This window comes from Opisthocomus hoazin, chromosome Z, assembly GCF_030867145.1.
Source record: "Opisthocomus hoazin isolate bOpiHoa1 chromosome Z, bOpiHoa1.hap1, whole genome shotgun sequence".
Taxonomy (NCBI): domain Eukaryota; kingdom Metazoa; phylum Chordata; class Aves; order Opisthocomiformes; family Opisthocomidae; genus Opisthocomus; species Opisthocomus hoazin.
In genome coordinates this window covers 21622717-21649323 of record NC_134454.1, presented here as the reverse complement: position 1 = coordinate 21649323, position 26607 = coordinate 21622717, and the positions used below count along the sequence as shown (strand labels likewise).

At 37.8% G+C, this 26607-nt stretch overlaps 1 protein-coding gene across 35 annotated transcripts in view; it reads left to right on the top strand.

Annotated features, from left to right (window-relative positions):
- The window catches only part of PTPRD (protein tyrosine phosphatase receptor type D), a 1391241-nt gene that overhangs the window by 332257 nt on the left and 1032377 nt on the right, over positions 1-26607 (top strand). For all 35 annotated transcript variants that reach the window (XM_075446987.1, XM_075446992.1, XM_075447021.1 and 32 more), the window contains one exon: positions 22591-22698. The gene's annotated coding sequence lies outside the window, so the exon portion shown is untranslated. The remainder of the gene's footprint in view (positions 1-22590; positions 22699-26607) is intronic.

Here is a 26607-nt window from a genome sequence, read left to right as displayed (position 1 = left end):
TCATCTGGAAGACAGCCCACACAGTTGATGGCAGACTGAACAACAAAGCATGTTTGCAGGAAACACTGAAATCTAGCATAGCTGTCTCCAAGGATTCTCTGACAGGGAAGCATGCAGATAAGTGTTTCTTCCTTTGTTTAGTATGTATTCTGCACCTTCCTTTCTCCTAAATTTTGGGCATGATAACAAATTTAAGAATTTGTTTTTTACAGAATTTTCTTTGAATGTTTCAGATTTTGATCTTCCATCTTGTCCAAGTAAATTATCCAACCCCAGCCCAGCTGCATGAAGTGATTTATTTAAACAAATATATAATTCTCAAGAGGAATTACAGTACATAAAGTTATTCTGCATCAGGCATATCTGCTATATAGAAAGAATCTTGTGGACTGCAAGACAGTCTATTATCATGCTGAGGAGACAGGCCCCTTCACCAGAAAAGATGTCCTCAAGACTGTGTTAGATATAAGTTCTTTCAAAGAACAATTCTGCATTAAAAAATGCCCGATTTCCAAAGCTTGTACTTTCCATAAATGCTTATTTCAGTGTGTTTTTTTAAGAATATTTTTTGGAAAAAGAGAAATGTCAAAATATTCCAATTCATTGTTTCATAAATGAAAGACCAGTTCTAACTTTTTGGTTTCTAAAGACTACGTTTCAAACCTAAGTTATTTATGCACCACTTTTTGAAAATTATGAAATTGTTTAAACATAAATCTTTTCAAGAGCTTACATTGAAATGGTTAATTTAAACCTTACCCAAAATCTGATTTTTATTTTGCAAACCATTATTGAGAGTTCAGCTTTTCATCACAACCTGCAAAAATAGTGTCCCGCCTGGCATCATTCAGAGTACTGTGATGACATTGAATGTCATCATACACAGCTCTTCTTGATGATAAAATACAGTATGTTTTAAATTTAGAAATCAGTACTTCCTTTTTGTTATTTCAACTCAATCTTCTTTACTCTTAAGGTAAATACAATGTTCTCCAGGCCGTTCAAGTCTAATTTGGAGTTTTAGGCACGTACTTATTTTCATCATTGCTGTGGCTTAACCCAGCAGCTGTCAACTAAACACCAGGCAGCTGCTACCTCACTCGTCCCCTTCCCCCCTAGGGGGATGGGGAGGGGAAATGGACAAAAGTTAAAACTTGTGGGTTGAGATAAAGAGAGTTTAAAAAGACAACAAAGGAAATCCCACTACTACTTCTACTATTAATAATGATAATGATAATAATGAGTATGCAAAACAAACTGTATACAATACAATTTCTCGCGCCACCTGATGACCAGTTTGTAGCCAGTGCCTGAGCAGCGATTGCAGAACCTGGAAATCCTGAATTTCCCTAAATTCCCCCCAAATTAGTCTGAACTCCCTGACAAGAGAGAATTCAAACTCACTGAAACAAGAAAAGATGACAGCTTCTTGCCCCCCAGCCCATCCCCGTTCATAAAATGACCATGATGTCTATGACAAGGAATATTTCCAGGGGCCATCTTGGGCTGGTTGCCTGGCTATACCCCCTCCCAGCTCCTGCATACCTGCTCATTAGCTGAATATAAGAAACTGGAAAAAGTCCTTGATTTCATAGCAACAACTGAAAAGTTCAGTGTTACCAACATTCTTGTGGTACTAAATCCAAAATGTTGCAGCTACAGAGAGGAAAATTAACTCTACCCCAACCAAAACCAGGACAATCATCTCTTCCAACAGTGAACAAAGTTAGGCGAAACAACTTTTCAGGGATGATGTCACAAGTCTCCCCTTTGTTGGCTGCTGGTCCTTATTTCCCGTCCCCCAATTTTTTCCCAGTGAAAGGAAGTTGTCACACTGCATACAGAGGAAGCTATTTTAAGACCACATGCACAACCTTGTAAGGCAGCCGAGGTTCATTTAAACTCTAATTCCACCTTCTTGAACCAATTTGTACTTCTTTTTTTCTTTCCCATGTCTCCCTGTTAGCCACTTCTACATTTTTCTTATCTTATTTTCTTTGAATTCATGCCCCAGTCCGTTCTGACACCTTTTGTCTTCCAACAGCATTACTGTTACAGAGGCATTAACTTGAGGGCTCTGCACTTTGGAGAGATTTATGTGTATCCAAACTTTTGTCATTCCAAAATGTCTGGGTTATAGAAGACAATCCAAGTTTTGCTGTAGAGTGCTGTTGTGCTGCTTACATACTCTTCAGAGAAATAGTTTAGTGGTTTCTCTATTTAAGAAACAGAGAAATAAAGCTTCTATTTTTAAAAAATTGAAATCCTAATCAGCTAGAGAATTTTATTGACTATTTAGTTCACTTGCAGACCTCAGAAGAGAAGCAGGAGATTAAAAACGTATTTACATATGAAACTCATTCATTCTAAAATCAGCCAAAACAGATTTGAATCAGTAAAGCACATCATAATTCTAACCAAGAAAATGCTCCTTATATAAGTAGCAATAAATTTCTATAGATTACAGTAGCTCTCAGTGAAGATGAGATATTCCAATACAAGTAATAAATAATCATGGTCTCAGTATATAGGAATTTGTTTAGTTTTTTCTTCTTAGTCCTGGACAAAAACATGTCAATACATAATTCATTAAAACAAAAAGGCAAGCATATTGGACTCTGACCTTTTTTTTTGCTACAATATGTGATGGGCACCACTGATAAGAGTGAAAGGAAGTACCAGAAAGAGACCAAAATTGAGATTACTAGTGCAATTTGTATCAAAATTTGTCCTTTACATATCAAGAGAACCCACTGCGTTAATGTTATTTGTCATGGCAGTCCATGCTGGGGAAGTTCAGCAGTATTCCTCAGATATCCAAGAAGGCTGTGGGAAGTACAAATGAAATATGAATGTCCTAAACTGGTCTGTGATTGCATGACTGGGTGGAATAGAACTCTACTCTTCCTGAAGTGAAATTTGTCAGTTAGTAAGTCACATTGCATTCATAGCAGTGTGAGGTAGTGGCAAAGAAATTTATTTCCCTGCAGAGACTGACTGGCATACTACTTTTCTATAATTACTAAATATAATACTAGGTCCCATAATTTTCCCATCTGCTTCTTTTGGACTTTCTAGCTTATTAATTGTTTAGCTATTTGGGAGAAAAATATAATTTCCATAAGCCAGAAGGTTATCTACTTTTCCCAGCAGTAAGTTTTTCTCATATATCACAAGCTTATGCAATGGTAGCATTCCCAAAATGCCTAGGAATAAATTTCAGTTGCGCTTCCTAACAGAGACACGGGTCTTCTTGAGGCTGAAAGATGCAAAATCCATTTATGTTATCAGAGTTTAACTTTTTCTTTCCTCTATTGGTTTTATCGTTGGGAGAAAGTGTTGTGTCGACAGCCCTTATTACTGAATCTCCTACTAGTTCAGACATCAGCTTTGTATATCATCAGCAGTGACAAATTATACTTGAAGCCTTACCCATGTATCAACCACTTCAGTCTCCTCAGACATTTTATCTTGGACTGCCCCTTTGTAATTTAGCTAAAAATGTTGCTCGTGGGAAAATACTAATCACATAATGAATGTGATTCTGTACTTGCACCCTGTGATCATTTACAGTTTTCTGGAGTTATCACAAAGCAATTAATTACTCAGCTACTAACTTATTTCAAGTCTGTAGTGCTTTAGACTTATAGCCTTATATCTGTCTGTGCTCAGTCTTTTCCAACCCGTAACCTAGAGCCACACTTTTTAGTGTAGGAGCATCTCTGAATTCTGTTTCTTTACATCATGACACTGCTCCACAGAGCACTCAGCTAGCTGTACACTAATCCAGTTTCTAGAATAGCATGGTGGGGCCATAGATGTTAGCTACAGCTCTCATTTGTTTAGACAAGGTTTAGAAAAGGCATAAAATTTGACAAGAGTATGTTCAAATAAGTCTTGTAAAAAAAAAAAATCTCAGGAGATGGTACGTAACCTTTGTGGATATTAAGGCACCCTGTCTCACATCATAGAAGCACATAATATAGGTCTTTACACAGAACGTCAGTATGAAATACAAGCCTATAAGCAACACGGTAAGCAGGTGCTTAGTGTTTTGGAGACTGCCAAGAATCTTAAAGTAAACTTAAAACAGTATTTCACAATGGTGTCTCAATTTTGACTTTTGATGTAAACAGAATTCTCAAATAGGGCAATAGAAAGAAAAAAAAGAGTAAAATATGCCTGAAATCAGAAGTTAATCTAGTAGTGGATACAAGATGAAGTATTTAAAGGACATGAAAACTAATAAACAAACAAGTCCAGACTTCAAATGTAATTTTTCTATAAAAGTATATATGTATTTTTGTGTAGTCCTTTTTAGCTTTTTATCTTAGATAAGCTTTTGTAGATTAAAATTGTGGACATCACTTTTTACACTGCGAAACTGAACCTGTCAATGAGCTATTGCAGAATTAAGATATGGCTGAATGAACAACCATGGAAAAACTATACAGTATTTCTCAAGATGACAGAGGGAGCTATTGGTTTAAAATAGTAGGAATAGGTATTAATAACCCAGTGGCACAAATTGTATTCCTTAGTTTTTGTACATATTCATCAGGTTCAATAGTCATAATCCCATAAATAAATTCAGTCCTTACATTAATTTTGAACTGTAACTAATTAAAACAACATTCAGCTGACATTCCTTCTAAGCTAGGAAAAATCAAAGAGCTATGGGTTTTACTGAAAATGACTGAGACACAGCATTTTCTTCTTGCCCATTCTGTCAAGATCCTGACCACAGCCCCCTTCCTACAGGTTCAGTGGGCTGAGTCAAGGTGTTCAGTGGGCTGAGCTAAGGCATTCTGTGAGAGGAGTGAAGCCATTTTCTCAAAAGTTACCTCGTCTGTTGATAAGTCAGAAATTTGGTCTGCCCTTTTCCCCTGCAGGGCTGCTTTTCAGCAGAGACTGTCCCTGCTGCCCCTACCTGAACAGTGTTGCAGCTACTCATCAGCCGTGTCTCTGCCCAGGCTCATACTGCTTCAATCCTGACCCAGCCTGGACTCGTGCACATAGCTTTCTGGCCTGGTCTTGGACCTACCTTGCCCCAGCAGGCTTATCAGGCTATCACTGGACCGAGGCTGTCCCTGGTCACTGTCTCTGCGCCTGATCCTGACCCCAACTTGCCATCTTAGTGCCCTGGCTCCTTGTCAGGAGAGGGCATTGCTCTGCCTGTCTTGCATTCACCCTTTGCTCCGAACTCCTGCCCCATGGTGAGCATCCAGACCTTCCTCCTCCCTGCTATGTTTATTCAAAGTCTAGGCTAACATTTATCAAAACTATTTGCATACAAAACATACAATGAACTTGGCTTCATACCGGGAATTTAACAGTGCTGCTTGGAAGGTGGTGCAATTGCAATTTCTTACAGATAAGTAGAATTCACAAGAACAACTTGATGGATTCCTTCAAGCTAGTGCAAACAGGGTAGATTTTAAATCCTTCTTGCCTTAATTGCAGTAGACAAAAGTAGTTTATGAGCTCAAATAGCTGAAGTTCAGTAGCTCTTTTTGTTACAGTTGGTAAGGGGGAAACAACAGGGATCAAGTTTGGTCTTTTGTTTGACATCAGTCTGTTCCAAGAATTGCGTAATTATCTTCATTTCTTCATTCTGTTGTTGAATTACGTCTTAAACATGGACTATTGTTGCCATGGCATTCTGACACGTTACTTTATTCCTTTGTAAACTGCTGTACTGATCCTGTTAACAACATGAGGTATATATCTCAAGGAATCATTACTCATTAAATGAAATAATCATATCAGCCTTAAATAAAGACTTGCACTAGAAAAGATCCTCTCCCTGATCCTTTTTAAAGGCAAGTATTCTGGAACAAAATAAGCAGAAGGATGATACTGAAACAGTATTATACTGTCGGAGCTGGAAATAACTTGAAACTGAGAAGTAAGTCAACAGTAAATGTAAATCAACCATGAATGAGTATCACGTTAGTAAAGCTGGTCAAAGAGCAACTAAGACAAATTTAAATCATGTGAAGCACCTGAACAAGCTCTCTGGTATGTCTGTGTGGCTCTCCACTGTGATTTGTAGCAGTGCTAGCTCACAGTTAGCACATCACTATGCTTGGACCAAATAGTTACTTTTGTAAAATTGATTAGCTCCTGGAAACAGAGTTTTCTGACAATGGGCACTTTGGCACTAGACACTTGTTACAGCAAGTTAAACTGAGTACAGGCTCAGGTAGGTACAGTAAGGTCCTGAGACCCTGCACTGCAAGAGTAGTACAGAGCCTCTGGCCTTATACCAGACCTGGTAGAAATCATGTATACTGGACTACGGTTTCAGCTTGTCTTAGCTGTCATTATGAAATTTCAACAGAAAAAAAAAAAAAAAAAGGTTATTTCACATGTAGTGTTTTCTTAAAATGGCTTTTGACAGTCTTCCCCTATGACCCTGTTGGCATGTGCAGGCACATTCTTGCTATTCTTCTATTAGATATAGAAAGAAACCACAAATATGTATATATTGGCAAGACAAAAGAAATGCAAAAGTAAAGCCATTATTTGGTAACAGATGATTAAAAGCAGTAAGAAAGACTGGAAAAGATATGTACGTATATAGCCTCGTTGCCGAGATCAATGAAACTGAAGTAATAAATGAGGAAGTACTGAAAAATATATTGGCTGGGGTATAGTTTTTTTGTTTGGTTGGTTTGGTGTTATTTTGTTCCCTCCCTCACCTCCGTGTCCTCCTGTATGTTAATCATTTTGCATGCCAGTATTCTGAAAGGTGTAAGTGAGATTCTGAAAATATAACTGACATGATTAGGTTTAAAAAATACTGGCTAGTTCTACTTTCATTTCAATGGTACAGCTCTGTAGGTAAGTTGTAGGTAGCTGACAAGAATAATAAGAAGGAAATTGAATGGGAATCCTGATTTGTGATGAAAATTTGAGCAAATCCTGTATTTGTTGAGTATAAAGTGCTTTGAGACTAAGGCCCTGAGGAATATTTGATTCTTTAGTTTTATGTAGTGAAGCAGATTTGAACTGTACTTAACAAGCAGAATTGCATTTGAATTGCTTTAGGAAAAAAAATCAGTTTTGATCTCTTTATTACTTGTAATTTAATATATTCAGAAGTGAAACAGTTTAGGAACATAATGTTCATCACAGAAGGCTGAGATCTGCATTGTATAAGACATAGGATTTATACACTGTGGGAAAGCCTAGGGCAAGTGTGCTTCCTAGGATCTGATTTGCTGCAACATAGCCCAGGCTTCTTTGTTGAAAATCTGAGTTTAGTCATAACATTGCACTTACTTTTTGGTTTAAGATCTTGTAAGCAGAAAGAGTCTTCAACATGTGAGCATGATATTCAAATATATTACAACTTCACATTGGATTTACACCAATCTTCTACATTAAGGAAAACAGAATAAAAAGATTGTAAATTTATATATCTGCTACCTAGATTATTGAGAATATATTATTATAAGTAACAAAAGCCTGAATTAATTGAATTCACATTCAGCTATTTTATTAATTAAATTAGCATAAGGAAAATGAATGAGGAAAAATATTACATATCTTTAAACTGTTTCAGTTGTAGTTTCTTTATGTAGTGGAGTTATTTGACTTCTTACATTCTTTTTGCTGCAAGTTCAAATGCAAATATCTGTGATAACATAGCCATGATAACACTAATAATTGAATTACACATTGAAAATACTCCTGAAGAATTATATTTGTTACAAAACTAGATTTAGTACAGAAAGCTAATAGCAAAATGCCTGCAACCCTATAAAATCTAATAATATGTTATCTGTTGACTAATGTATATTATGGTTGACAACAGGCTTTTATATCTTTTTTATTCCCTCCTCTGTTACTAAAAAAAATTAAAAAATTAAATTGAAAAATCTTTCATTTTCTTTTTCTTTACATCATTTCTTGGCTTAGTAAACCTTAATAAGAATGTCAGTCTCACACAAACAAACCAGATTATCTGGACTCCATATCTTCTAAGAAGCTAATCTCCCATCTTCCAAATCAAACCAAGAAAATATCTCAAGACTTTTTGTTGCATGGTCCTGAACAGGGAGCAGTACCTGAAAACAGTGTGAAGGGTCTGGTGCTTGTGGCTATTCATCTAATCTGCTGACTACTCAGTCTGCATCATAGAAAGTTCTGTCCTTGCTACATAAGTGCCTTTAGTTACTTTTTGTCAGCTTATGTCCAACTGAAGTCACATGGAAGATTTTGAAGACAGTCCATTACATCTACCATATCAGGAGAACCATAAGGTTGAAAACTAGTTCTCCCTTTAGGACAGAAGAAAGCAAAGCAATGAATGTGAGGTATGACATCCAGAACTGTTGCTGCTTAGTCAGGATTCAGCAGACAGCCATACAGAAAGGTTGAAGTTGGAAGGGACCTTTGGAGGTCATCTAGTCCAAACCCCCTGCTCAAGCAGGATCACCTAGAGAAGGTTGCCAAAGCCCATGTTGTGGTGGCTTTTGGAAATCTCCAAGGATGGAGATCCCACAACCTCTCTGGGCAAGGTTTTCAGTGCTTGGTCACTCCCACAGTGACAAAGGTTTTACTTAAATTCAGGAGGACCCTCCTGTGTTTCAGTTTGTGCCCATTGCCTTTGGTCTTGTCACTAGGCACCACTGAAAAGAGCCTGACTCCACCTTCTTTGCACCATCCCTTCAGATCTTTATATACATTGATGGGATCTGCCCTGAGTCTTCTCTCTGCTAGGCTGAACAATTCTACTTTATCATGCAGATAATTAATAAAGATGTTGAATGTGACCTATCTCATCTCCCTATAACCTAAATTTCCACAATATATTTCAGGTTGCTGTGTGGGATAGGGGCTCCCTTGGCATCAGTTTTGGTGTAGACTCCCTAGGGGCTGGTAGCGCAGGACCTCAGCCAGAGGCCATCGTGCTACCCCCAGCCAGGGAGCACGGCAGGCTGGGGGGACAGTCAGGGGTAACCGCAGAGAAGGACATCAGGCATTTCTGTCGGGATGGGGACAGGCCAAGTCCAGGCTGTGATGTCAGCCTGCAAGTGGGTGTCGGGACGGGACCTGATGAGTGTACATGGGGTCAAACACAGCCCAGGGATGACTGAAACAACTTCATCAAAAATTTGTCTTTGACATGGCTAAAAGCGGCGCTGGAGTAAATCTGGTCTTCATGTAGTAATGTAAGATAACTTTTTGGTTTAGAAGGAAATTATCTTTTCTAGTCCTTTCCAGCATAACTTTTACATTCCAGGTAAAACCTGGCATATTAGCATAGTTATTAAGGTACATGCAAAGTAAGTATATTTTTCAGTTCCCTCATAAGTAAATAAAGTATATTGGAACAGTTGTTACTCCAGATAACTGCTTCGAAGGGGTTTGTATGTGGGTAACACATTCAGCATTCCTCAATTCTTGAAAACAGTGGCAATGCTGGTTCCTGATATAAAGTACTGTAGCTTTTGGCAGTCTTTTTTTTTTGTTGCCAATAATCACTTTAGATTCCCAGATTCATTCACAAAAACAGAGACAGTAGGACATCTGATACCAAAGAAAGCCAGAAATCATCCAGAGACCATTATGCCTCAGGTTACTGAATAAATTTGAATTTTTCCAGCTTCAGCTATTGCTAAAATAGGTCTTCTTTAGAGGGAAAGATAAGAAATACAGCCTTAAATTTTTCAAATACACATCTTTTCCTTGGCTTTATGTATTGTTGCTGAAGCTGTAAAAAAAAAAAAAATCAGAGATTTATGAAGCTGAAAAACGAGATCCACCTATATGGTTTTTGAAAATTGATTTATGACACCTTTTATGTGTGGATTTAAATAGTTTTTATAGCAAAACCATTCTTTAACCAGGGGCTATTTAAGCACAGTTAAGGATTCCTGAAGTAAAATCAGAATATATCAGTAATCACTTCCTTTCCAGATAACATATCTTCCTTTTCGTCTGAACAAGCTTGTCGCAATATTTGTCCAAACAAGTGTGAAGTTAGAGCACATCTAATATGTCTGTCCAGATTTCACTAGCACATTTCAGGACCACACTTTGTGAACAGAAGAGAACAGTAAACACACTGTACTGAATTGGCTAGGGTGAATGGTGAGTGGATGATGAACAAATGTATTCAGAAGTAGGAGGAAAGTTTTTAATGAGTGTTATCCTTGCACAATAAACTTGGGTCCTTACCCTGACATTCACTAAGGTGAGTCATTAGGATTATCTCAGCATGTGCTTTTAGAAGCGCAGTAGCTGAATTTCACACAGAATTTAAAGCAAGTTCTGTATGAAAGCCCAGAAAATACAAACACAGGATTTGTTTCAAGACAAATAAACCAAAATAAGTAAATAAAGAGTCTAGAACTTCTAAAGCCTAAAGCATTTTTTTTTCACATCCCAAAGCCTAGTAAATATAGTTTTTGCCACTGTTGGTTGACAGAAAGTTTTACATCAGCCTAACAGTACAGCATTTCAGGACCTGGCTGGATGCTACCTTGACCCAGGCTGATTTTATCTTGCTTCAGCTAGTTTCTAGAGGCCAGTGATGAGTACCAAACATGTTGGAGCTGCAGCTCTGTGAGTTTCATCAGGTCAAGACCTGAAGATTTATGTCACTATCATAACCTAAATTTCTGAAATTTTGCCATATTTGATGTGCTATATCTTCATTTAGGTCATAAAATATGAAAAATATGGATTACCTAAAACATGCAGCTTAAACTTATTTAATCAAATTTGAGATAATGTTAGCTGTTAGAGTATTTGAATATGTGCATCAACTGACTGCTTTTTTGAGACTAAATAGAATCATTGTGAAGTAGAAAAAAGATGTCACAAGGAGTCAGCAGAGATATTTACTGAGATGATTTGTTTAATAGTCTTACTCCGCTTGCGATTACTGCATCCTTCTCTGTCAATATCTGGCTGCCTTCTTAAGCCAAAACTTTTAAATAACAGTATTCCGATGTAGTAATACATAGCCTTTTTTTTTTTTTTTTTTTTTTTTTTTTTACCTTATTGGTCCTTAATTTATATTGCTTCCTGCTTGGATTGTACATATGCCTCAAAAGAACCATGTACTCTTGTATAGTTTGCTTCATATACATGAGGTTATAGAAGAAAAAGAATAATATATCTGCCTGCATGTGTTGTATTTGGTAGAAGAAAAAACAGAAAGTGTTGTGATTCTCTTTCCAACAAGCAGCCTGGATTGCATAGGAAATTTGGAGGGATGATGGATCATTCCATTTTCAAATCAAAGGTGGAACTGCAGAAATTCCTTATTTTTAAACAGAGGAAAATTCTGCTTTTAAAATTTAAAATCAAACTGAAGTTTGGTAGTAGCTCAGTCTCACTTGTTAAGCTGTGGTTGCCAGGTTTTATAGGGTAATGATGTCTAGTAAGATCTAGAAAACGCTGCTAAATCTAAGGCTTTTCTAGTAATCAGGCTCTGTGAACTGGAATCCCTGGAGTTCCTTGTTTTAACTGTTTACATTCAGAACTTGACTAGACAAACAACGTGCAATACAATCTAAGTTGTATCTGCTTTGAGTGGAGAGCTGGACTAGAAGAACCACTCCCAGGTTCCCTTCCAGTCTAAAATCATTTATGATTCTATGGCTCTGTGATATAAATGCATTTACAGTGCAAGTCATTTTTGTCTGAGAATTCCTTGCCAGTTATCCTCACATCATGTCATGATACTGCATAACAACATATCAGAAGACAATTTGTTCACCTAGCTCCTTCAGGTGCATTATTACTTCTTCTTTTCCACCTCTGTAATGAAATTACATGTATTTTGTTTATTTGTGATTAATATAATCTTAGAAAAACCTCTCTCACAGAAGTAGTGTGATTTGTCCGGATTCTGCACTTGTTCAGGGGTGAGTTTAAAAAATATCAGGGGTGTCCACTGCCCTAGGTACTTGCCCATGCTGTCCCACACACCCAGACACTCACAGCTATCCAGCCCCGGGGCAGGTCTCTGCACAATGTTCTTGACGACTTGTTTAACCCTAAACAAAACCTGCAACCCATTCAGGAGGCAGAACAAAAGGAGAATGCTGTCCTGAGCATCCCACGGGTACTCGAAATTTTCAAAAGCCGTTAGGACCAGCCTGAAGGAGAGAAGGGGGGTGAAAGAGTGGGGTAAGGCATCCCCTCTGGTTTTCCCCACAGAGTGGGTTCAATTATTAACAAATTCTAAGACATAGGATCCAAGGTACGGAAATGACCGCAGTGCCGCATGCAAACACAAGCCTAATTTCATGCACAGTGACGTTATGTCATAAGTCGATATCATACAGTATAGCAAAATCGTCATCCTGGTCCTTTTCCCCAAGGTAATGAACAGCATGGCAGCAAACAGATACAGCAAATAAGGACTGAAATACCACAACCATCTGATGAAAGACAGAAACATTTTTACCGGCGCTTTTGTTGCCGGCTGCAGCCAAAACCAGAACAGATTGCTAGAGAACTTGCTGGATTTACATTTTCTTAACCTTGGAAGTAATTATAAGCAATTTGGTCACCATTATGATTATACTAATAAGGGTCTGTAGTACAAAAAGGAAAAAAAAATTGCATTTTATTTTATTAACTCTCCAAGCATTTTCCAGACTTTTCAGTCATTTTTCTGCTATATGCATTAACATTTAGATGTATCCATACTAAAAATAAGGACAATTTATTGAAGAATTCACTCTGTACCCAATTGCAGTATACATAAATGATGATTATTCACTCAGCCATGAGGTTTAAGGATGGAACTGTTTGCCAGGGATGGAAGACAGAGCTTTCATTCTGAAAATAGGATCAAGCCAGCCTTAAAATGCAAGATCTCTGAAAATGAAGTTGTCTAGCTTAATCAGAGAGAAGGCTGAGAGATGAAATCTACATTAATATATATGTACTTGCACACTTCTATGATAGAGGGGACAGCTGCTTAACTTTGAAGGCAAAATGGCAACATAAATGTAGTTACTGAGAGCCCACTTTTAGACAATGTAGTACTAGAATTAGAAATAAATGTTCTAATCGTAAGATGTTTAAATATTGTCAGAGTAGTGCAACTTGCAATCATTTGGTGACAAAACTGTATCAAAGGTATACTTCACTCCAGAAAATTTTATTACTTCTGTGCATGGTTTTAATACATATAGAACTGCTTTGTTTTATTTGGACCTTGAAATCCTTTAATCTCTGGTTCCCCATATTCATCATCATCTTTCAACACTATCAGGGAAAACAAAATTTAATGCATTGACATTTTAATGTTCTTCATACTTGCATCTATACATTAAACTAGTAACAAAATCAAATTTCATGCTTCAGAGCTTTAGCCAGTCATTTGCAAAGTGAAGGAGTACGTAGTCTTGATGAGCAATTGGTTAGATATGTTTTTTCTCCGCTTCCTCTGAAGAATCAGAGGCTAGCTGCAGCTATGGACTGGAAGAAAAGATAGGTACAAAGACACATACAAAATATTTCTTCAGTGTATCTGCTGACATGTTCAAGGTCATGCTCATCACCAGATTTTTATTCAAGTAGGAAATATTTCCTGCTTAGTCTGATGGGGAGTACGGAAAATTTTGCCAACTTATTAATTTTCTTTACAGCAAAATGAGTAGATGGAGCTCCTGAAGTGTCATAATGTTAAAATTATTTTTCAGCTTCTAATTTTATTGTCAGAATAAATCAATTCTTTACAAGAAGTGTCAAAACTGAGCTCAGTCTTATTTGGATTATCAGAGCATATTTCAGACAATAAAATCCTACCACTGTTAAAAACCTGGAGTAGAAGAGCACACGCAGTCCTCCCTTGATGCCATGACCTACTCAGGGAGAAATGTGTACAATCATTACACCTATGGGCTGTAAGAAAGGGAAGTTATCAGTCCTTACAGCACTCAGATCAAAAGGCTGGCAGTTGACCTTGGAGGGCTGCCAGATCTCCACCCATCTGTTCTCTCACTACCCCTGCTTAACAGGACAGGGTGAGAAAACAAGATGGAAAAGCCTGTCATCTGTTAATGTCTCTACATTATTTATGGTGACAGAAATATAACACATTGGAAAAACACCTGGTTAAAATCGAGTAAAAGAAATAACCCAGTCCTGACTTCTGATTATCCATTTAGGTTAAAAATAACTGTGGAAAATCTGTACCTCCTTAAAAACGCTGTAAATGTGAGCTTGAATAAATTGATTAATTTATAGATCTAGTTAAATAAGAACATGATAAACCTCAAGGAAATCTAAGTGCTTCATTTTTCCTAAAATATCCAATTTACATCTTTTTTTTAAATAAACAACGCAACTGTCATATTTTCTTTTCCTAAAAATGAGATGTTTGCATGGTGAGTTAACCTTGGCTGACTTCCAGATGCCCACCAAGCCACTCTCTCACTCACCATCCTCAACACCACAAGGGAAAAAAAGAAATGGAAAAGCTCATGTGTTGAGATAAAGACAGGGAGATCACTGAGCAGTGACAGTCAATAGGCAAAACAGACTCCACTGGGAGAAAATTTTTTAATTTGTAGTCAAATAAACATAGAGTGGGATAGTGAGAAAAAAAGACTAAAACCACTTCCCTACTACCCCCACCTTCTTCCCAGGCTTAACTTCACTCCTGACTCTTCTACCATCTTCCACCCCGAGTGGTGCAAGGGGATGGAAAATTGCGGTTAAGGTCAGTTTGTAACACTTCATCTCAGCCTCTTTCTTCCTTCACACATAGGGGTCCTTCCCATGATATACAGTCCTTCAAGAACTGCTCCAGTGTGGGTCCTTTCATGACTGCAGTTCTTCCGGAACTGCTGTTGCATGGGTCCTTTCCACAGGGTACAGCCCTTCAAGAGCAGACTGCTACAATGTTAGTGCCCCATGGACTACAGGTCCATCCAGAAAACCGACTCCCACATTGGCTCCTTTCCATAGGCTCCTGTGTGGGTTTTCCACAGTCTGCAGCTTCCTTCAGGGCATGTCCTCCTTCTGTGATGTGGTATTCTCCATGGCCTACAGTGTGGATATCTGCTCCAATGTGTTCCTCCATGGACTGCAGGGGGATAATTTGCTTCACCATGGTCTGCTCCACGAGCTGAAGAGGAATCTCTGCTCCAGCATGTGGAGCACTTCTTCCTCCTCCTTCTCCACTGACCTTGGTGTCAATAGGGATTTTTCTCTCATATTTTTCTCACTTCTCTCTCTGACAGCTGCTACACAGTATATTTTGTGCTTTCTTAAATATGTTATCACAGCAGCACGATCATCAGGGCTGATGGGCTCAGGTGTGTCCTGCAGTGGATCCACTCTGGAGCTGGATAGAACTGGCTCTGTCTCATGAGGTGGAAGGCCCTTCTCTCCCAGAAACCATCCCTGCAGCTCCCTTCCTCCTGCCCAGTCTTGCCACATAAGCCAAATATAGTTCACCATTCAGAAAAAGCAAATACTAGTTTATGGAATTAAAAGTTTCTTCATTGCAAAGGATTTACCAGGTTCCCATTATAAACTTTAATTCATCTTCCATCCACTCAAAAAACCAAAACAAAGTAAAACAAACAATCATGCTGAGCACAAATTTGAATTAGATGGATTATATCCAAAATAAAGTTACTCTGTAAAGTTTGAAAGGAATTAAATGGATTATGCAAAAAAGACCTTATAAAATAAAGCAGGCAGAGAAATGTTTCTAGTTATTATTATTTTTGCAAAAACACGATCAACATCTTTCTGTATAAAATTCTAGCTGATTATGTTTTCAAGCAGTAAATAATTATTAAAATTTGGGAGTGGGCAGAGAAGTAAGAAGCTGTGCTTAGAAATCAGCTCTTACAATTCCACAAAGTGCTTTAGAAGACGCTTTTGTTTTTATTTTTACATAAGAAAGCCATTTTTTCTGGCATAAAGCAGAATGTGAGAATCTCAGTCACTTTATGTTCTGAAGGCAGGATCAATATATTTATTAACATCTTGCAGTCTGTGAGAATGTGTGAAAGATTTGCTCTCTCTACATTTCCCTGGCTGAAATCTCATCTTTTTGTCAAGATGCTTCCAATCTCAAGCATGGCATCTCTTGTGGGTTGCGGACTTGCGATCTTATCTAAAAGCTATTGCAGTTGATGAGAACCTTCTTGTTAGATAAAGAAAGCCTGGAAAAATTCTTTTGAGAGGTCAGTGAAGCAGGCAGTTGCATACAGAGTTTAGATCTTTGGGGGCAGCAGGAGACTAAGAATCTCCTGCTCTCTTGAAGACATGCTACAGTAAAAGAGTCCTTATGAGTCTTTCCACACAGAGAATAGAGAACAGGGTGTGTGACTTTCTGTGGATAAATATAATTTTTTATGAAGAACAGTGGCTAGTAATATTAAGAGGTAGTAGAAGAGCCTGTCATGGATTACTGTGATCCATAATGCTAATATCTTATGCTGATGGTGTCAATAAAAATTCTGAAATGCATTGTTACATCTAAAGATAATAAGTGAGGTTTATGTCTGTGAAGTTGTTTTTATTTTTCTTATAGTACTGTCAGTTAAAAAGAGATGTTGTACACTCAGAAAAAGGGACACAGTGCTAACCTGTCAGACAAGTCCTGACAGAAATTAAGTGTATTTTAATATTTTTCTTACTTATATAATTGTTCAGTGCCATGCTTGTGGTGTGGTTACAACATTATTAATAAAACCTCATAAACTTCATCTAAACAAACCCTGAAGAACTAAAACTTCTTCATTTAAAAGCATGTTTTCCTTTTTTTTTCCTTCTTTTTTTTTTGTTTTATTTTGCTTTTAAATGTATTATTATGTCTGTAGGAAATGATCCAATGGCAGATGTTTTGATACTTTGATAGTCAAACACATGAAAAGTAATTCCACCACTGGGAAGGAAAAAATTACTCCTAAAAGGTGTTACTTTCAGGGATAGTGACTAAAGATAAGATGTGTGCTCATATTATTTGTTTGATTAATTTGATGTTGTTTGTTTGATTAATTTGATATTGTTTTTCTATGCATAATAAAAAAGAATAGAAACATGAACAGCTTCCACATAAACATATCTGGAGGTCACAAACTTGGGTACAAGATACAGAGTAAATTAAGTTTTAAAGTTAGAATGGCTTATGTAATTGTAAATATGAATGAGTTACTAAACCAAACAAACTGTAGAATGTAAGGTCATATCTCACATGTGTGAATGAAGGGAAATAGCAAAGTGATTTCATATTTTTAAAGCGAAGTCATCAACATCACATAGAGCCACCCTTTCTGTCTAAAGAAATCAGCAAAGTCTTACTAAACTCTGTGTTATTGCCAGTATTTGTAGAACATGAAAGAATATAATGTAATTTATACAAATAATTTTCCTTGTAATTTAATTTATACAGCTACGAAGAACTTGGGAAGCATTTTCCCATCTTCAGAAATAATGATTATCATGTGAACATTCTTCATTTAGGAATGATCACTGGTGTACTGTTTCTATGATGGCTGAGGCAGGATTTCAAATTTTCTCTTGTGATTTTAGTAGGTAATTTTCAAACAAGCTATAATATCAGTATCCCATGTGACGTCTATCATACCTGAATTCTCCTTCTCTATGTTCTTTTAACCTAAACAAGGAATTTTGTGCCAGCATCTTTTCAGTTTTTTTTTTTCAGTTCTATCAAGAGATCTACTAAGAGATATTACTTGTCCTCACAAGACTTCCTTTAGTGTCTAGCTTGTGTCTTTGTGCAGTAGCATTGCAATTCTGAATTTAATACATTAGAATTCATTGTGGAGAGAAGCATATATGTAAATGTCAGTGCTGAAGCTTAGCCTTTTCCTAGTATTTTCAACAATATAATTGCATCTGGCTTTCTCGACCCATTTTCTGAGAAAATGTAAATGTTTTGTAAATGTTTTAGCCCTCCATGCAGGAAATTTTAGCATACATAATAGAAGAGAGAGACAATAATGCACAGTGCTCCTGTAGTGGCTAACAGAAGTAGCAGACAGCCCAAAGCTTCATGCTTATCTGCTGCTTTCATTCGCTAACCAAAGTGATGTTTCCTTCTGTTCCCAACTGATAACAAGTGCAAAATACAGGCAAAAATAGCTTTGGGCCAACTGCATCACTATCAGAAAAGAGAAAAACAAATTGCTGGGCTGACTGGCAAGAAGATGGTGAAAGTGTTCATAGATATGCAGAGACTGGAATGTGTGGAGTTGGAGGCTAAGAGAAAGGGAAACTGAGTTCTAGGCAGGAAGATGAGGAGAGAAGCCAAGAAAAGGCATAAGAAATGGTGAAGTACATTGAAAGAAAACATAAGAATTTAAGAAGAAACAGAGATTCTGAGAGAAAAGGGTTACTTGCTTCACTGGAATGGAAAATGTGCACCCAGTTTGTTTCCTTACAGCAGTCTAAGTGTGGGAGACAAATCTCATGGAGCTGCTGCCGCACATGTTTCTTCTCCAATTTCAAGTTAGGAGTAATAAAAGATAAGAGATTTCTACCCGTTAGCCTCTGCTGATGATTCAGTATTTAGTTAATTGTCATATGTCTCCTGTGCTCCTCTGCTTTGGGGAATTCCAGGCTAGAGCTCTTTGGAAATTTACCATTAAAATAATTTCTTATAAGAAAATATTAATAAGTTGCAAAGTGCAAGTTGTGCGGATGTATACACCAAAGAGAATTTATGGTTGAAGCACTTTGGAGAGATTTAATTCTTTGTTCCACATTACACCTATTTGTCTTTTCAGTCTAAACATATCAGGAAGACACTCATAGATTTGTCTGTTTTCTTCTTTTGGAAAGATTGCAGGGTTTCTAACAAAGTCTTCAGACACTTTTGGAATGGTCCCTGTGGAAAAAAAGGTTTTGAAACTTTTGAAAGGTGGTTCTTAAAGACTGACCAACACTCTTCAACTCCTAAGCCCTCAAAAGCAGATTTCCAGGGTACTCTGATAAATAACTACCTGAATAGCTTAAAGTTTGCTCTTCTGAAGTTCAGGGTAGCAACTCTGCTGTGCTTTTTTCTCATTACATTGAAAATTTGAAACCCAAGCATTTCATGATGACTGACAGCCACCTACCATCACATCTCCCACAGGTCCTTCTCTATTCAGAAATAGCAAGTCTAGGAGGGCATTGTTCCTAGTTGGCTCACTGAGTACTTGTGACAAGAAGTTATATCTCCTACGAATGTCAAGAATTTCCAATAATTGCTCATGACAACAGTATGATATTTCCAGCTGATATCTAGGAAGTTGAAATCTCCCATAAGTACAAGGACTACTGATCCAGAAATTTCTCCCAATTTCGTATAGAATAATTCGTCAGTGCTTACATCCTGGCTATGTGATTGATAGTAGACACCCGCTACAACATCTCCTTTGTTTTCCATCTCCCTAATACTCATACAGAGGCTCTCAACCACATTATCACTAACCATAAGGGCCGTACAATCAAATCTCTCCCTTATATATAGCATGACACCTCCATTTCACCCACCATGCCTATCCCTCCAGAACAGCCCATAGCCCTGCATTGCAGCACTGCAATGATGTGACACATTCCACGTCTTGCTAATACCAATGATATCATAGTTCTGGGTACTAACCACCACTTCCAGTTCATCCTGTTCACTTCTCATACTGCATGCATTTGTCTACAAGCATCTCAGGCAAGATCCTGAGCCCTCTGTGCTCCCAGAGACAGTGTAAATGTTGCCACAAGCATTGCTACCCTCAGGTGACGCCATGCCAAACCTTGGCTTACCTACTGTAATCCTGTTGGTATCCCCTTTCCCCATCAATTCTGGTTTAAATCTGTCTTGATCAGTCTTGTCAGCTTACGCCCAAAGATACTTTTTTTCCCATTGGGACAGGCGGATCCCATCAGGCCCCAGCATACCTCATGTCTCGAAGGCTGTTCTGTGTGTTTTAAAACCCAAGGTTTTGGCAGAGCCACCAGTCCTGGAGGTATGGCATCCTGGGCTCACCTATTTCTTCCAAAGTCTCCCCCAGTTACTGGGAGGATCAAAGAAAACACTGCCTGTGTTCCTGAATTTTTTAGCATTCTCTCCATGGCTCTGAAATATCTTTTGTTAGATCTTAGACTTTTTATTGTGACATCATTAGTGCCCACGTGAAAGAACAGGAATGGATAGTAGTCTGAATGTTGTACTAAGACTTTCAGCCTTGTGGTGACATCCCTAATTTGGGCCTCAGGGAGACATGAAACTTCCTGGAAAATAGGGTCTAGGCCGCAAACATGTCCTTCTGTTTGGCACAGGAGGGAATCACTCATGACCGTAACTTGCTGTTGTTTCTTCTTGGCACGGGTCTTAATGCAGGTTTTGTTGTGAGAGGTTGGTCTCTCTGACCTTAGTAAGACTCTTTGCATAGGTTCCTCCTGTGTCTATGTGCCTTGTCCACTGTACCCAGGGCCTCATATCTGTTCTGTAAGGGGATCTTAGAGGATAAGGAGGGGTTTCTCTTCTGGCTCCATCTTGTAACCGTCTTCCTCCCCTCTTTATCCCTTTAAACACTGCCTTCTTTCTGGCACAAAAGAGATCTTGAATCTGCCTCCATAGTGACCATGATGAGTTGGCCTGCATGCATCAGAGATGGCAGAGTGCGGCTCCGTTGATCAATATCTCCTTCTCAGACTCTCAAATACTCCTCAATCTTCCCACCTCATCCTGCAGTTTGGCTGCCAGTCAGAGCAGTTCATCTGTCTGGTCATGCCTCCCACAGACTTGCTTGCAATCACTCTTCCCCTCCAGATGGAAACCCGGGTGGTTGCACGCTGTCACGTTAAAAGGAGTAAAGGAGTCTGATAAGTAGCAAAATGAAAGCTCTCCCACTGAGTCACGAGGTTCAGAGCAGACCCCCTGGCATATGAAATTCTTCTCAGAGAGGATTCTAGGTGCAAATGGATACACTCCTAGTCCCAGGCTTGGTCAACGGTTTTTGTCTAAAGGGTTAAGTGTGTAGCCACTTATCAGATTCAATGCTTGCCTGTCACAGCCCTTCCAAAGACATTCACTGAAACAGTTTTGCAAAGTTGAAACAACAAGTAATTTATTCAAGTGACAGGTATCACAGATTCGGGATTGCTGTTGATAAATGCACTGTCTACAAAAGTTGAGCTCAAGGTTATAGTTTAGCACTTTAGTTAACTATGTATTCCCGGTGAAATGTCTGACAAAGTCAGAGGCACAACTGTTACCAAAAAGGCATCCCTTCCTGGGGGAGGAAGAGAGGTTCAGGCCCCTTGACCCATACGTCAGGTAAGGTTTTCTCTTCGCTCCTCCTCCAAAGAGAGTTTTCAAGTGCCAGTTTTTATATGTTTGAAAATCTTTTGATGAGGTGGGACTGTGTCAATTATTATGTGTCGATGGCTCTTGGCATGTTAAATTGTGTCATCAGAAGTGAGACTCAGCAGTTCGACATGCCTTTGCAGTGGGCATCTTGGTATGTGCTCAAGGGGGGCCATCTGTTTTTTATCTGAAGCAGCCTCTGACTGTGTGGCCTCTGTCGCACTCCAGAGATAACTAGATTTACAGTGATGGGCTATCCTCCCTTACTTCTATCTGTTGATAAGCGCAAGTCAATTGCTCCCTTTATTAAGTCTTCGGCTTCTGACACGTGAGTCCAAGTGTGGCTTTTCTCTTGCATTGACAAGTCCAGCAAGGCCATCAAACCACACATGCTTTGGACAGGAACTCTGGCTCTGTGGCTGCATTGGTTCTACCATGTACTGGAAGGTCAGGAGAAGGAAAGGATGCTGCTTTTTGCCGGGTGGTCACCATGCTGCCACACACCTGGCCGCTGCCACATGCCTGCCTGCTGTTGTGCTGCCACTGCTTGCCCTTCTTGTACATGCAAATAGCTTTCATGAGGACCTGGTCTATAAATTTTTCCAGGAACTAAAGCGGAACTGTTTGGACTACGGTTTTCTGATTCTTCCTCTTTGCCTTTTTTTGTAGATGGATATCATAATAGTCAGTTTTTTAGTCAGTTGGGACTTTGTTTTGTCTTCGTGACCTTTCAAAGGTGATAGAGGGCAATTTAAAGCTGAGGGAGATTTTCATTAACCTTCTGTTTTAAGAATAGTTTGTCATAACTTTGAAGGCTATAGTCCATAATAAGATGACAAAATTTGAAAAAAAAGTAGTACTTTAAGGTCAAAATTAATATGAATCTTCATTATTTGAATACCTGTATTAAACTACATTGCTCTGAGGTGCTTCTATTTTCTACTGCTAAAAGTTCTGATTTAATTTTCTTTAGTACCAGCATTTACAAATGCGTACCTTATATGAATCAATATTTTATTTACATTTAAGAATGAATATAGCATTATATTTTATAATAAATTTTTATAGCAAAATAAAGTATTACTTAGAGCATTTATTTATACACATGTTGTATCACACATTCAAGGGGAAATTCAGACTGTAATAAGGTATGTTTCCATCCTTTATATGAATGTTCTGCTGAACCCTTAATGTGACAGGCAAAGATAGTGTGTTGAATGTTGTATTGCACTTGAAAGACTGTGAAAAAAAGTAATTGACACAATATTTTTTTGCAGGTGGGAGTAAAAAGCAACTGCTTTCCTGGCCCTTTACAATCTAGTTAGTAATTTGACTGACAGAATGTTGGCACCAGTTGTGGAAGAGCTGATCAGCCTCAACTCCAAGTAAGTGAAGTCTTACTCATTCAAAGGTTCATTTCAGACTAAATTTACAAAGACTGATGATTTCTAACAGCAAACATAAATTAAAAATGCAGTTTCTGAGACACTGTAAAGCACTTTGCCTTCCCATTTTGTGGAATTCAATTTCTCGTTTAAACACACTGTTAAATCAGTATGTAACTTCATCTCTTCATAGTGTTATTTTGCAAACTTAATGACATCATAGTGTGATTTCTCTTTCTTTCTAGAGAATTGATAGCACTCCCTGAAAGTAATGACAAATTATTACAAAAGATAAATCTAAAACATGAACGTATATGCATACATTTAATGATCAAGAAATTATAGGTAAATAGTAATCTGTTTGATGTAGAAGACAAACTGCTTAAAAAATGTAAGGAATATTATTTGACTGCTAATGAAATGTACCTTCCTTCTTATTGCATTTTGCTTGGAAGAAAACATGGGAGACAATTGTATATGAAAGACAGAGTCAGAAGCCTTGGTAGCCCAAAGATGGTCTTAGAGGGAGTCCCACAAGTTGTCCTTCAAGTGCTAGGACCTAAGGTGACAGCAGTGCTAAAGCCATAAAGTACAGGAATTATACACACACATAAAAAATTTGGCAGAGAACTTCTTAATGGAAATACATGGAAGGCACCAGCTGTATTAAAGCACACCTCTCATCCTTGTTGTCTTAGTTTCCTATTTTTCCTGAACTGCGGTATCTCATTTCAACTTCCAACATTTTATTTTCCCTTGCATTTTTTCCAGCTAATTGTCAAAAAAAATCTACTTTTCTGTAGCTAGTAGGAGCTCACAGAGAAGATAAAGGCAGGATGGTTTTCAGTGTGTTAGGTCTGCTTATTATTCACAGTATAACATGGTATAAATTCTCAGTGAAAGTCTATTTTCCTCTTTGAACAACCGCTAAGAAACCTGGAGGATATTAGCCTTGGAGAAGGAGAAGATGGAGAGAGGAAGAAAGAGAAGAAGGAAAGAGAGGTGGTGATGGCAGAATATCAATAAAAGATGTTCAGGTATCAGACAGACAGGCAAGACAAGATATTGTAAAAAAAATGTGAATGTCTGAAAACATGCAGTGTCACCACAAAATAAACTCTTAACTCACATTATTACAGTACTTGACAGTTTGGAAATTGTTCAAAATGTGTATTTTTAGAACTATTTGCATAGAGACAGTATAATAGAGGAGCCAGATTCCTCTCAGTGGCTGTGTTAATCTTGGATTAGCAATTGCTTTACTGATTATTAGAAATGCTGATAGCTGAATGGATGCTTTGTCTTCTTTATCCACTGCTAGCCAAACCAAGCTAGGCTATGACTAATATACAGTATTTGCTACATAGAATAAAAGAACTAGGACTCTTCACAGGTTCTTAAATGTATCGAAGAAAATGTGTTAATCTTCTTTAAGAGTTCTTTCTAGATCAGGCATAAGGAAAGAAACTCAATGTAGCATATTCTTGATTCAAACTGAGAAAAATATTTATGTGAGTAGTTTTTTTTCTCTTAAAAATTTTAACTAGCAATTTTTCTCTCTAGCAGTGTTTTTGATGTGTAACTCCAAATTTTCTGGAAGACTGGGAGCTTTCCTTTAGCAATTTGGTAATTGATAACTGCATTTAGGAAAACCCTCTATTAGTTATAGGCAATTTATTTTCTCAAAATCTCTATCACTCTTTGAAACCAAAAAGACCTGCAGCCTAAAGGGAGTTTATTAGATGTTACTGATAAAGATGAAGACCAAAAGTGCGTTAAAATACAAAAAAACCCAAGAATGGAGAAGGGGATCTTTGTTATTATCCGATTGCTGGTGAGTGGAAACTATGAATACGCAAAGTCCCATCTGCTTTAGATAGATTGTGGCATTTTAGATAAAACGTTAGTATGTGTAAAGTTTGTGTTAAATAAAGAGAACACACCTGGAGCCTTACCAAATCTTAGTTCTGATATGACTTTCTATGGCATCCTAGGAGACACTAGAAAGGGGAATGGTCTTTGAGATATCTTCTAACAGTAGTGCTACTTTTTTGGCAAGACCTCTGTTAAAAGCTCCATTTGCCACCACTCCTTGTGTTTAATGCAGGGCATTTGAGACAAGCAACCTGTAGCAGACAGAAACAGCTGAAAAGTAGATAAAAGTCACCAGGTTTCTTGGGATGAACTGACAGGAAGTAGCATCCTAAAACACAGATGACGGTGACAGCCATCCTACAGAAAAAGATTATACTTATATGCAGTACGCAGTAGTGCTGCCTTGATTGCGGCATGAAGACTAGAATAGCTTCTAAGTGTTAACAATAATTCCCCCAATTTTTATTTTTATATTTTTGCCAATAGCCAAGTATGAATCGGATACATACCTAGAAGTGGGAAATCTCAGGCAGGAGATCTCAGGCTAGAAAATAGTTACCTTGTTAGCCCTATTTTGTCTAAAGAGGATGACTGTGACTATTGCCTAGGTGTCCTGGAGACTGGTAGGCTTGCTTAATATGCATAGATTTTCCAGTTGCCAACTTACTGGGTTTTGTTAACATTTTGCGGTTGCTTGTGAGCAGAGCAGGTTTTTATATACTTAAACTTAATTATTAGAGACAGTTTTCTTCTGTTGTCAGGCACAATCCAGCAATCTTTAGATTTTTAGAAGGCAACCCTAAATTTCTAAACCTGGAAAGGTCTGCTACTGATAACAGTCTGTTGAAGAACATTTCTTTTAATTTTGTGATCTTATTGTCCATTTAAAGAAGCATACTTTTTATAGTTGTTTACCCAATATTTTCATATTATGATGGCGGTTAAAAAAATCAAGACTTGTTCTAATTCTCAAGCAGAACAGAAGTTCTACTTCATAGATACTTGGATATTAAGCAGAGGCAATATGGACATATATTGAAGGTTGCCGATTTCTTCAGTCATGTGCAAGGTGAAATTAGCAGCAGTACTTCTGTATCGACACACTAAATTTTACTGGATGTTTCATCCATTCTGTTTTCAACATCATGTGAAAATTTTGTGCTCAGAAACTCATCTCAAGATCAATTAAGCTATAATAATAAGCAAAGAAGATCAAACAGCAGCATACAAGCAATTTCAAGCTTCTCCTCAGCAGTGCTGAGCACACTGCTGTGTTTTATGCAATTTACTAAGCTAAAGAAATATCCCAGTAATGTTTGAAGAAGGGAGAATTTTTGTCGAATTTCACATTAAAAGGAGAGAGTCATAGGCAGTGGACATGTTAAAAAAGTTTAGTTGATTGACACTTGTTTGGCACTTTACAAACTGAGAAATGACTTCTCAGCTGAGGTGTATTTATGTAGCATATCAGATGACCAGTATTACTGAAATGGGAAAAGATTTTATAAAATTATTAAAGTTAATAAGCATAGTGATGGAAAAAACAGACTCAATACTGTGATATTGAATGTGAATGGTGTGCACATCCCTTTCAGGTCATAGTCACTTATAGTAGTTTTATTTTACTTATTTCTCACTTTAAAATGAAACTACAATTTCTGAAATATCACAATAATCATGTAAGGCAAATAAGCAGCATCTTATCTTTTTAACAGCTGCTGTATAAACTGTAACACAGAGGTTGCTCTGGATCATAGATGCAATATTTAACAAGTTCAGGAAGATCCAGGTCCATGCGAATCATGCCTATCCAATGTGATAGTCTTGATGAGAAGACTGTAGACAGACAAATATGTGTGTACTTGATCACCCTCCCTTCAGAAGGTCTTTTTACACAGCTTTCATAGTATCTTTGTTGCCAAGTCGGTGATATATAAGCCAGATAAGCAGTCAACAATGTGGATTGAAAATGGCCTGGACCGCTGGGCTTACTGTGTTGTGATCCATAACACAGAGCCCAGCTAGTGACCAGAA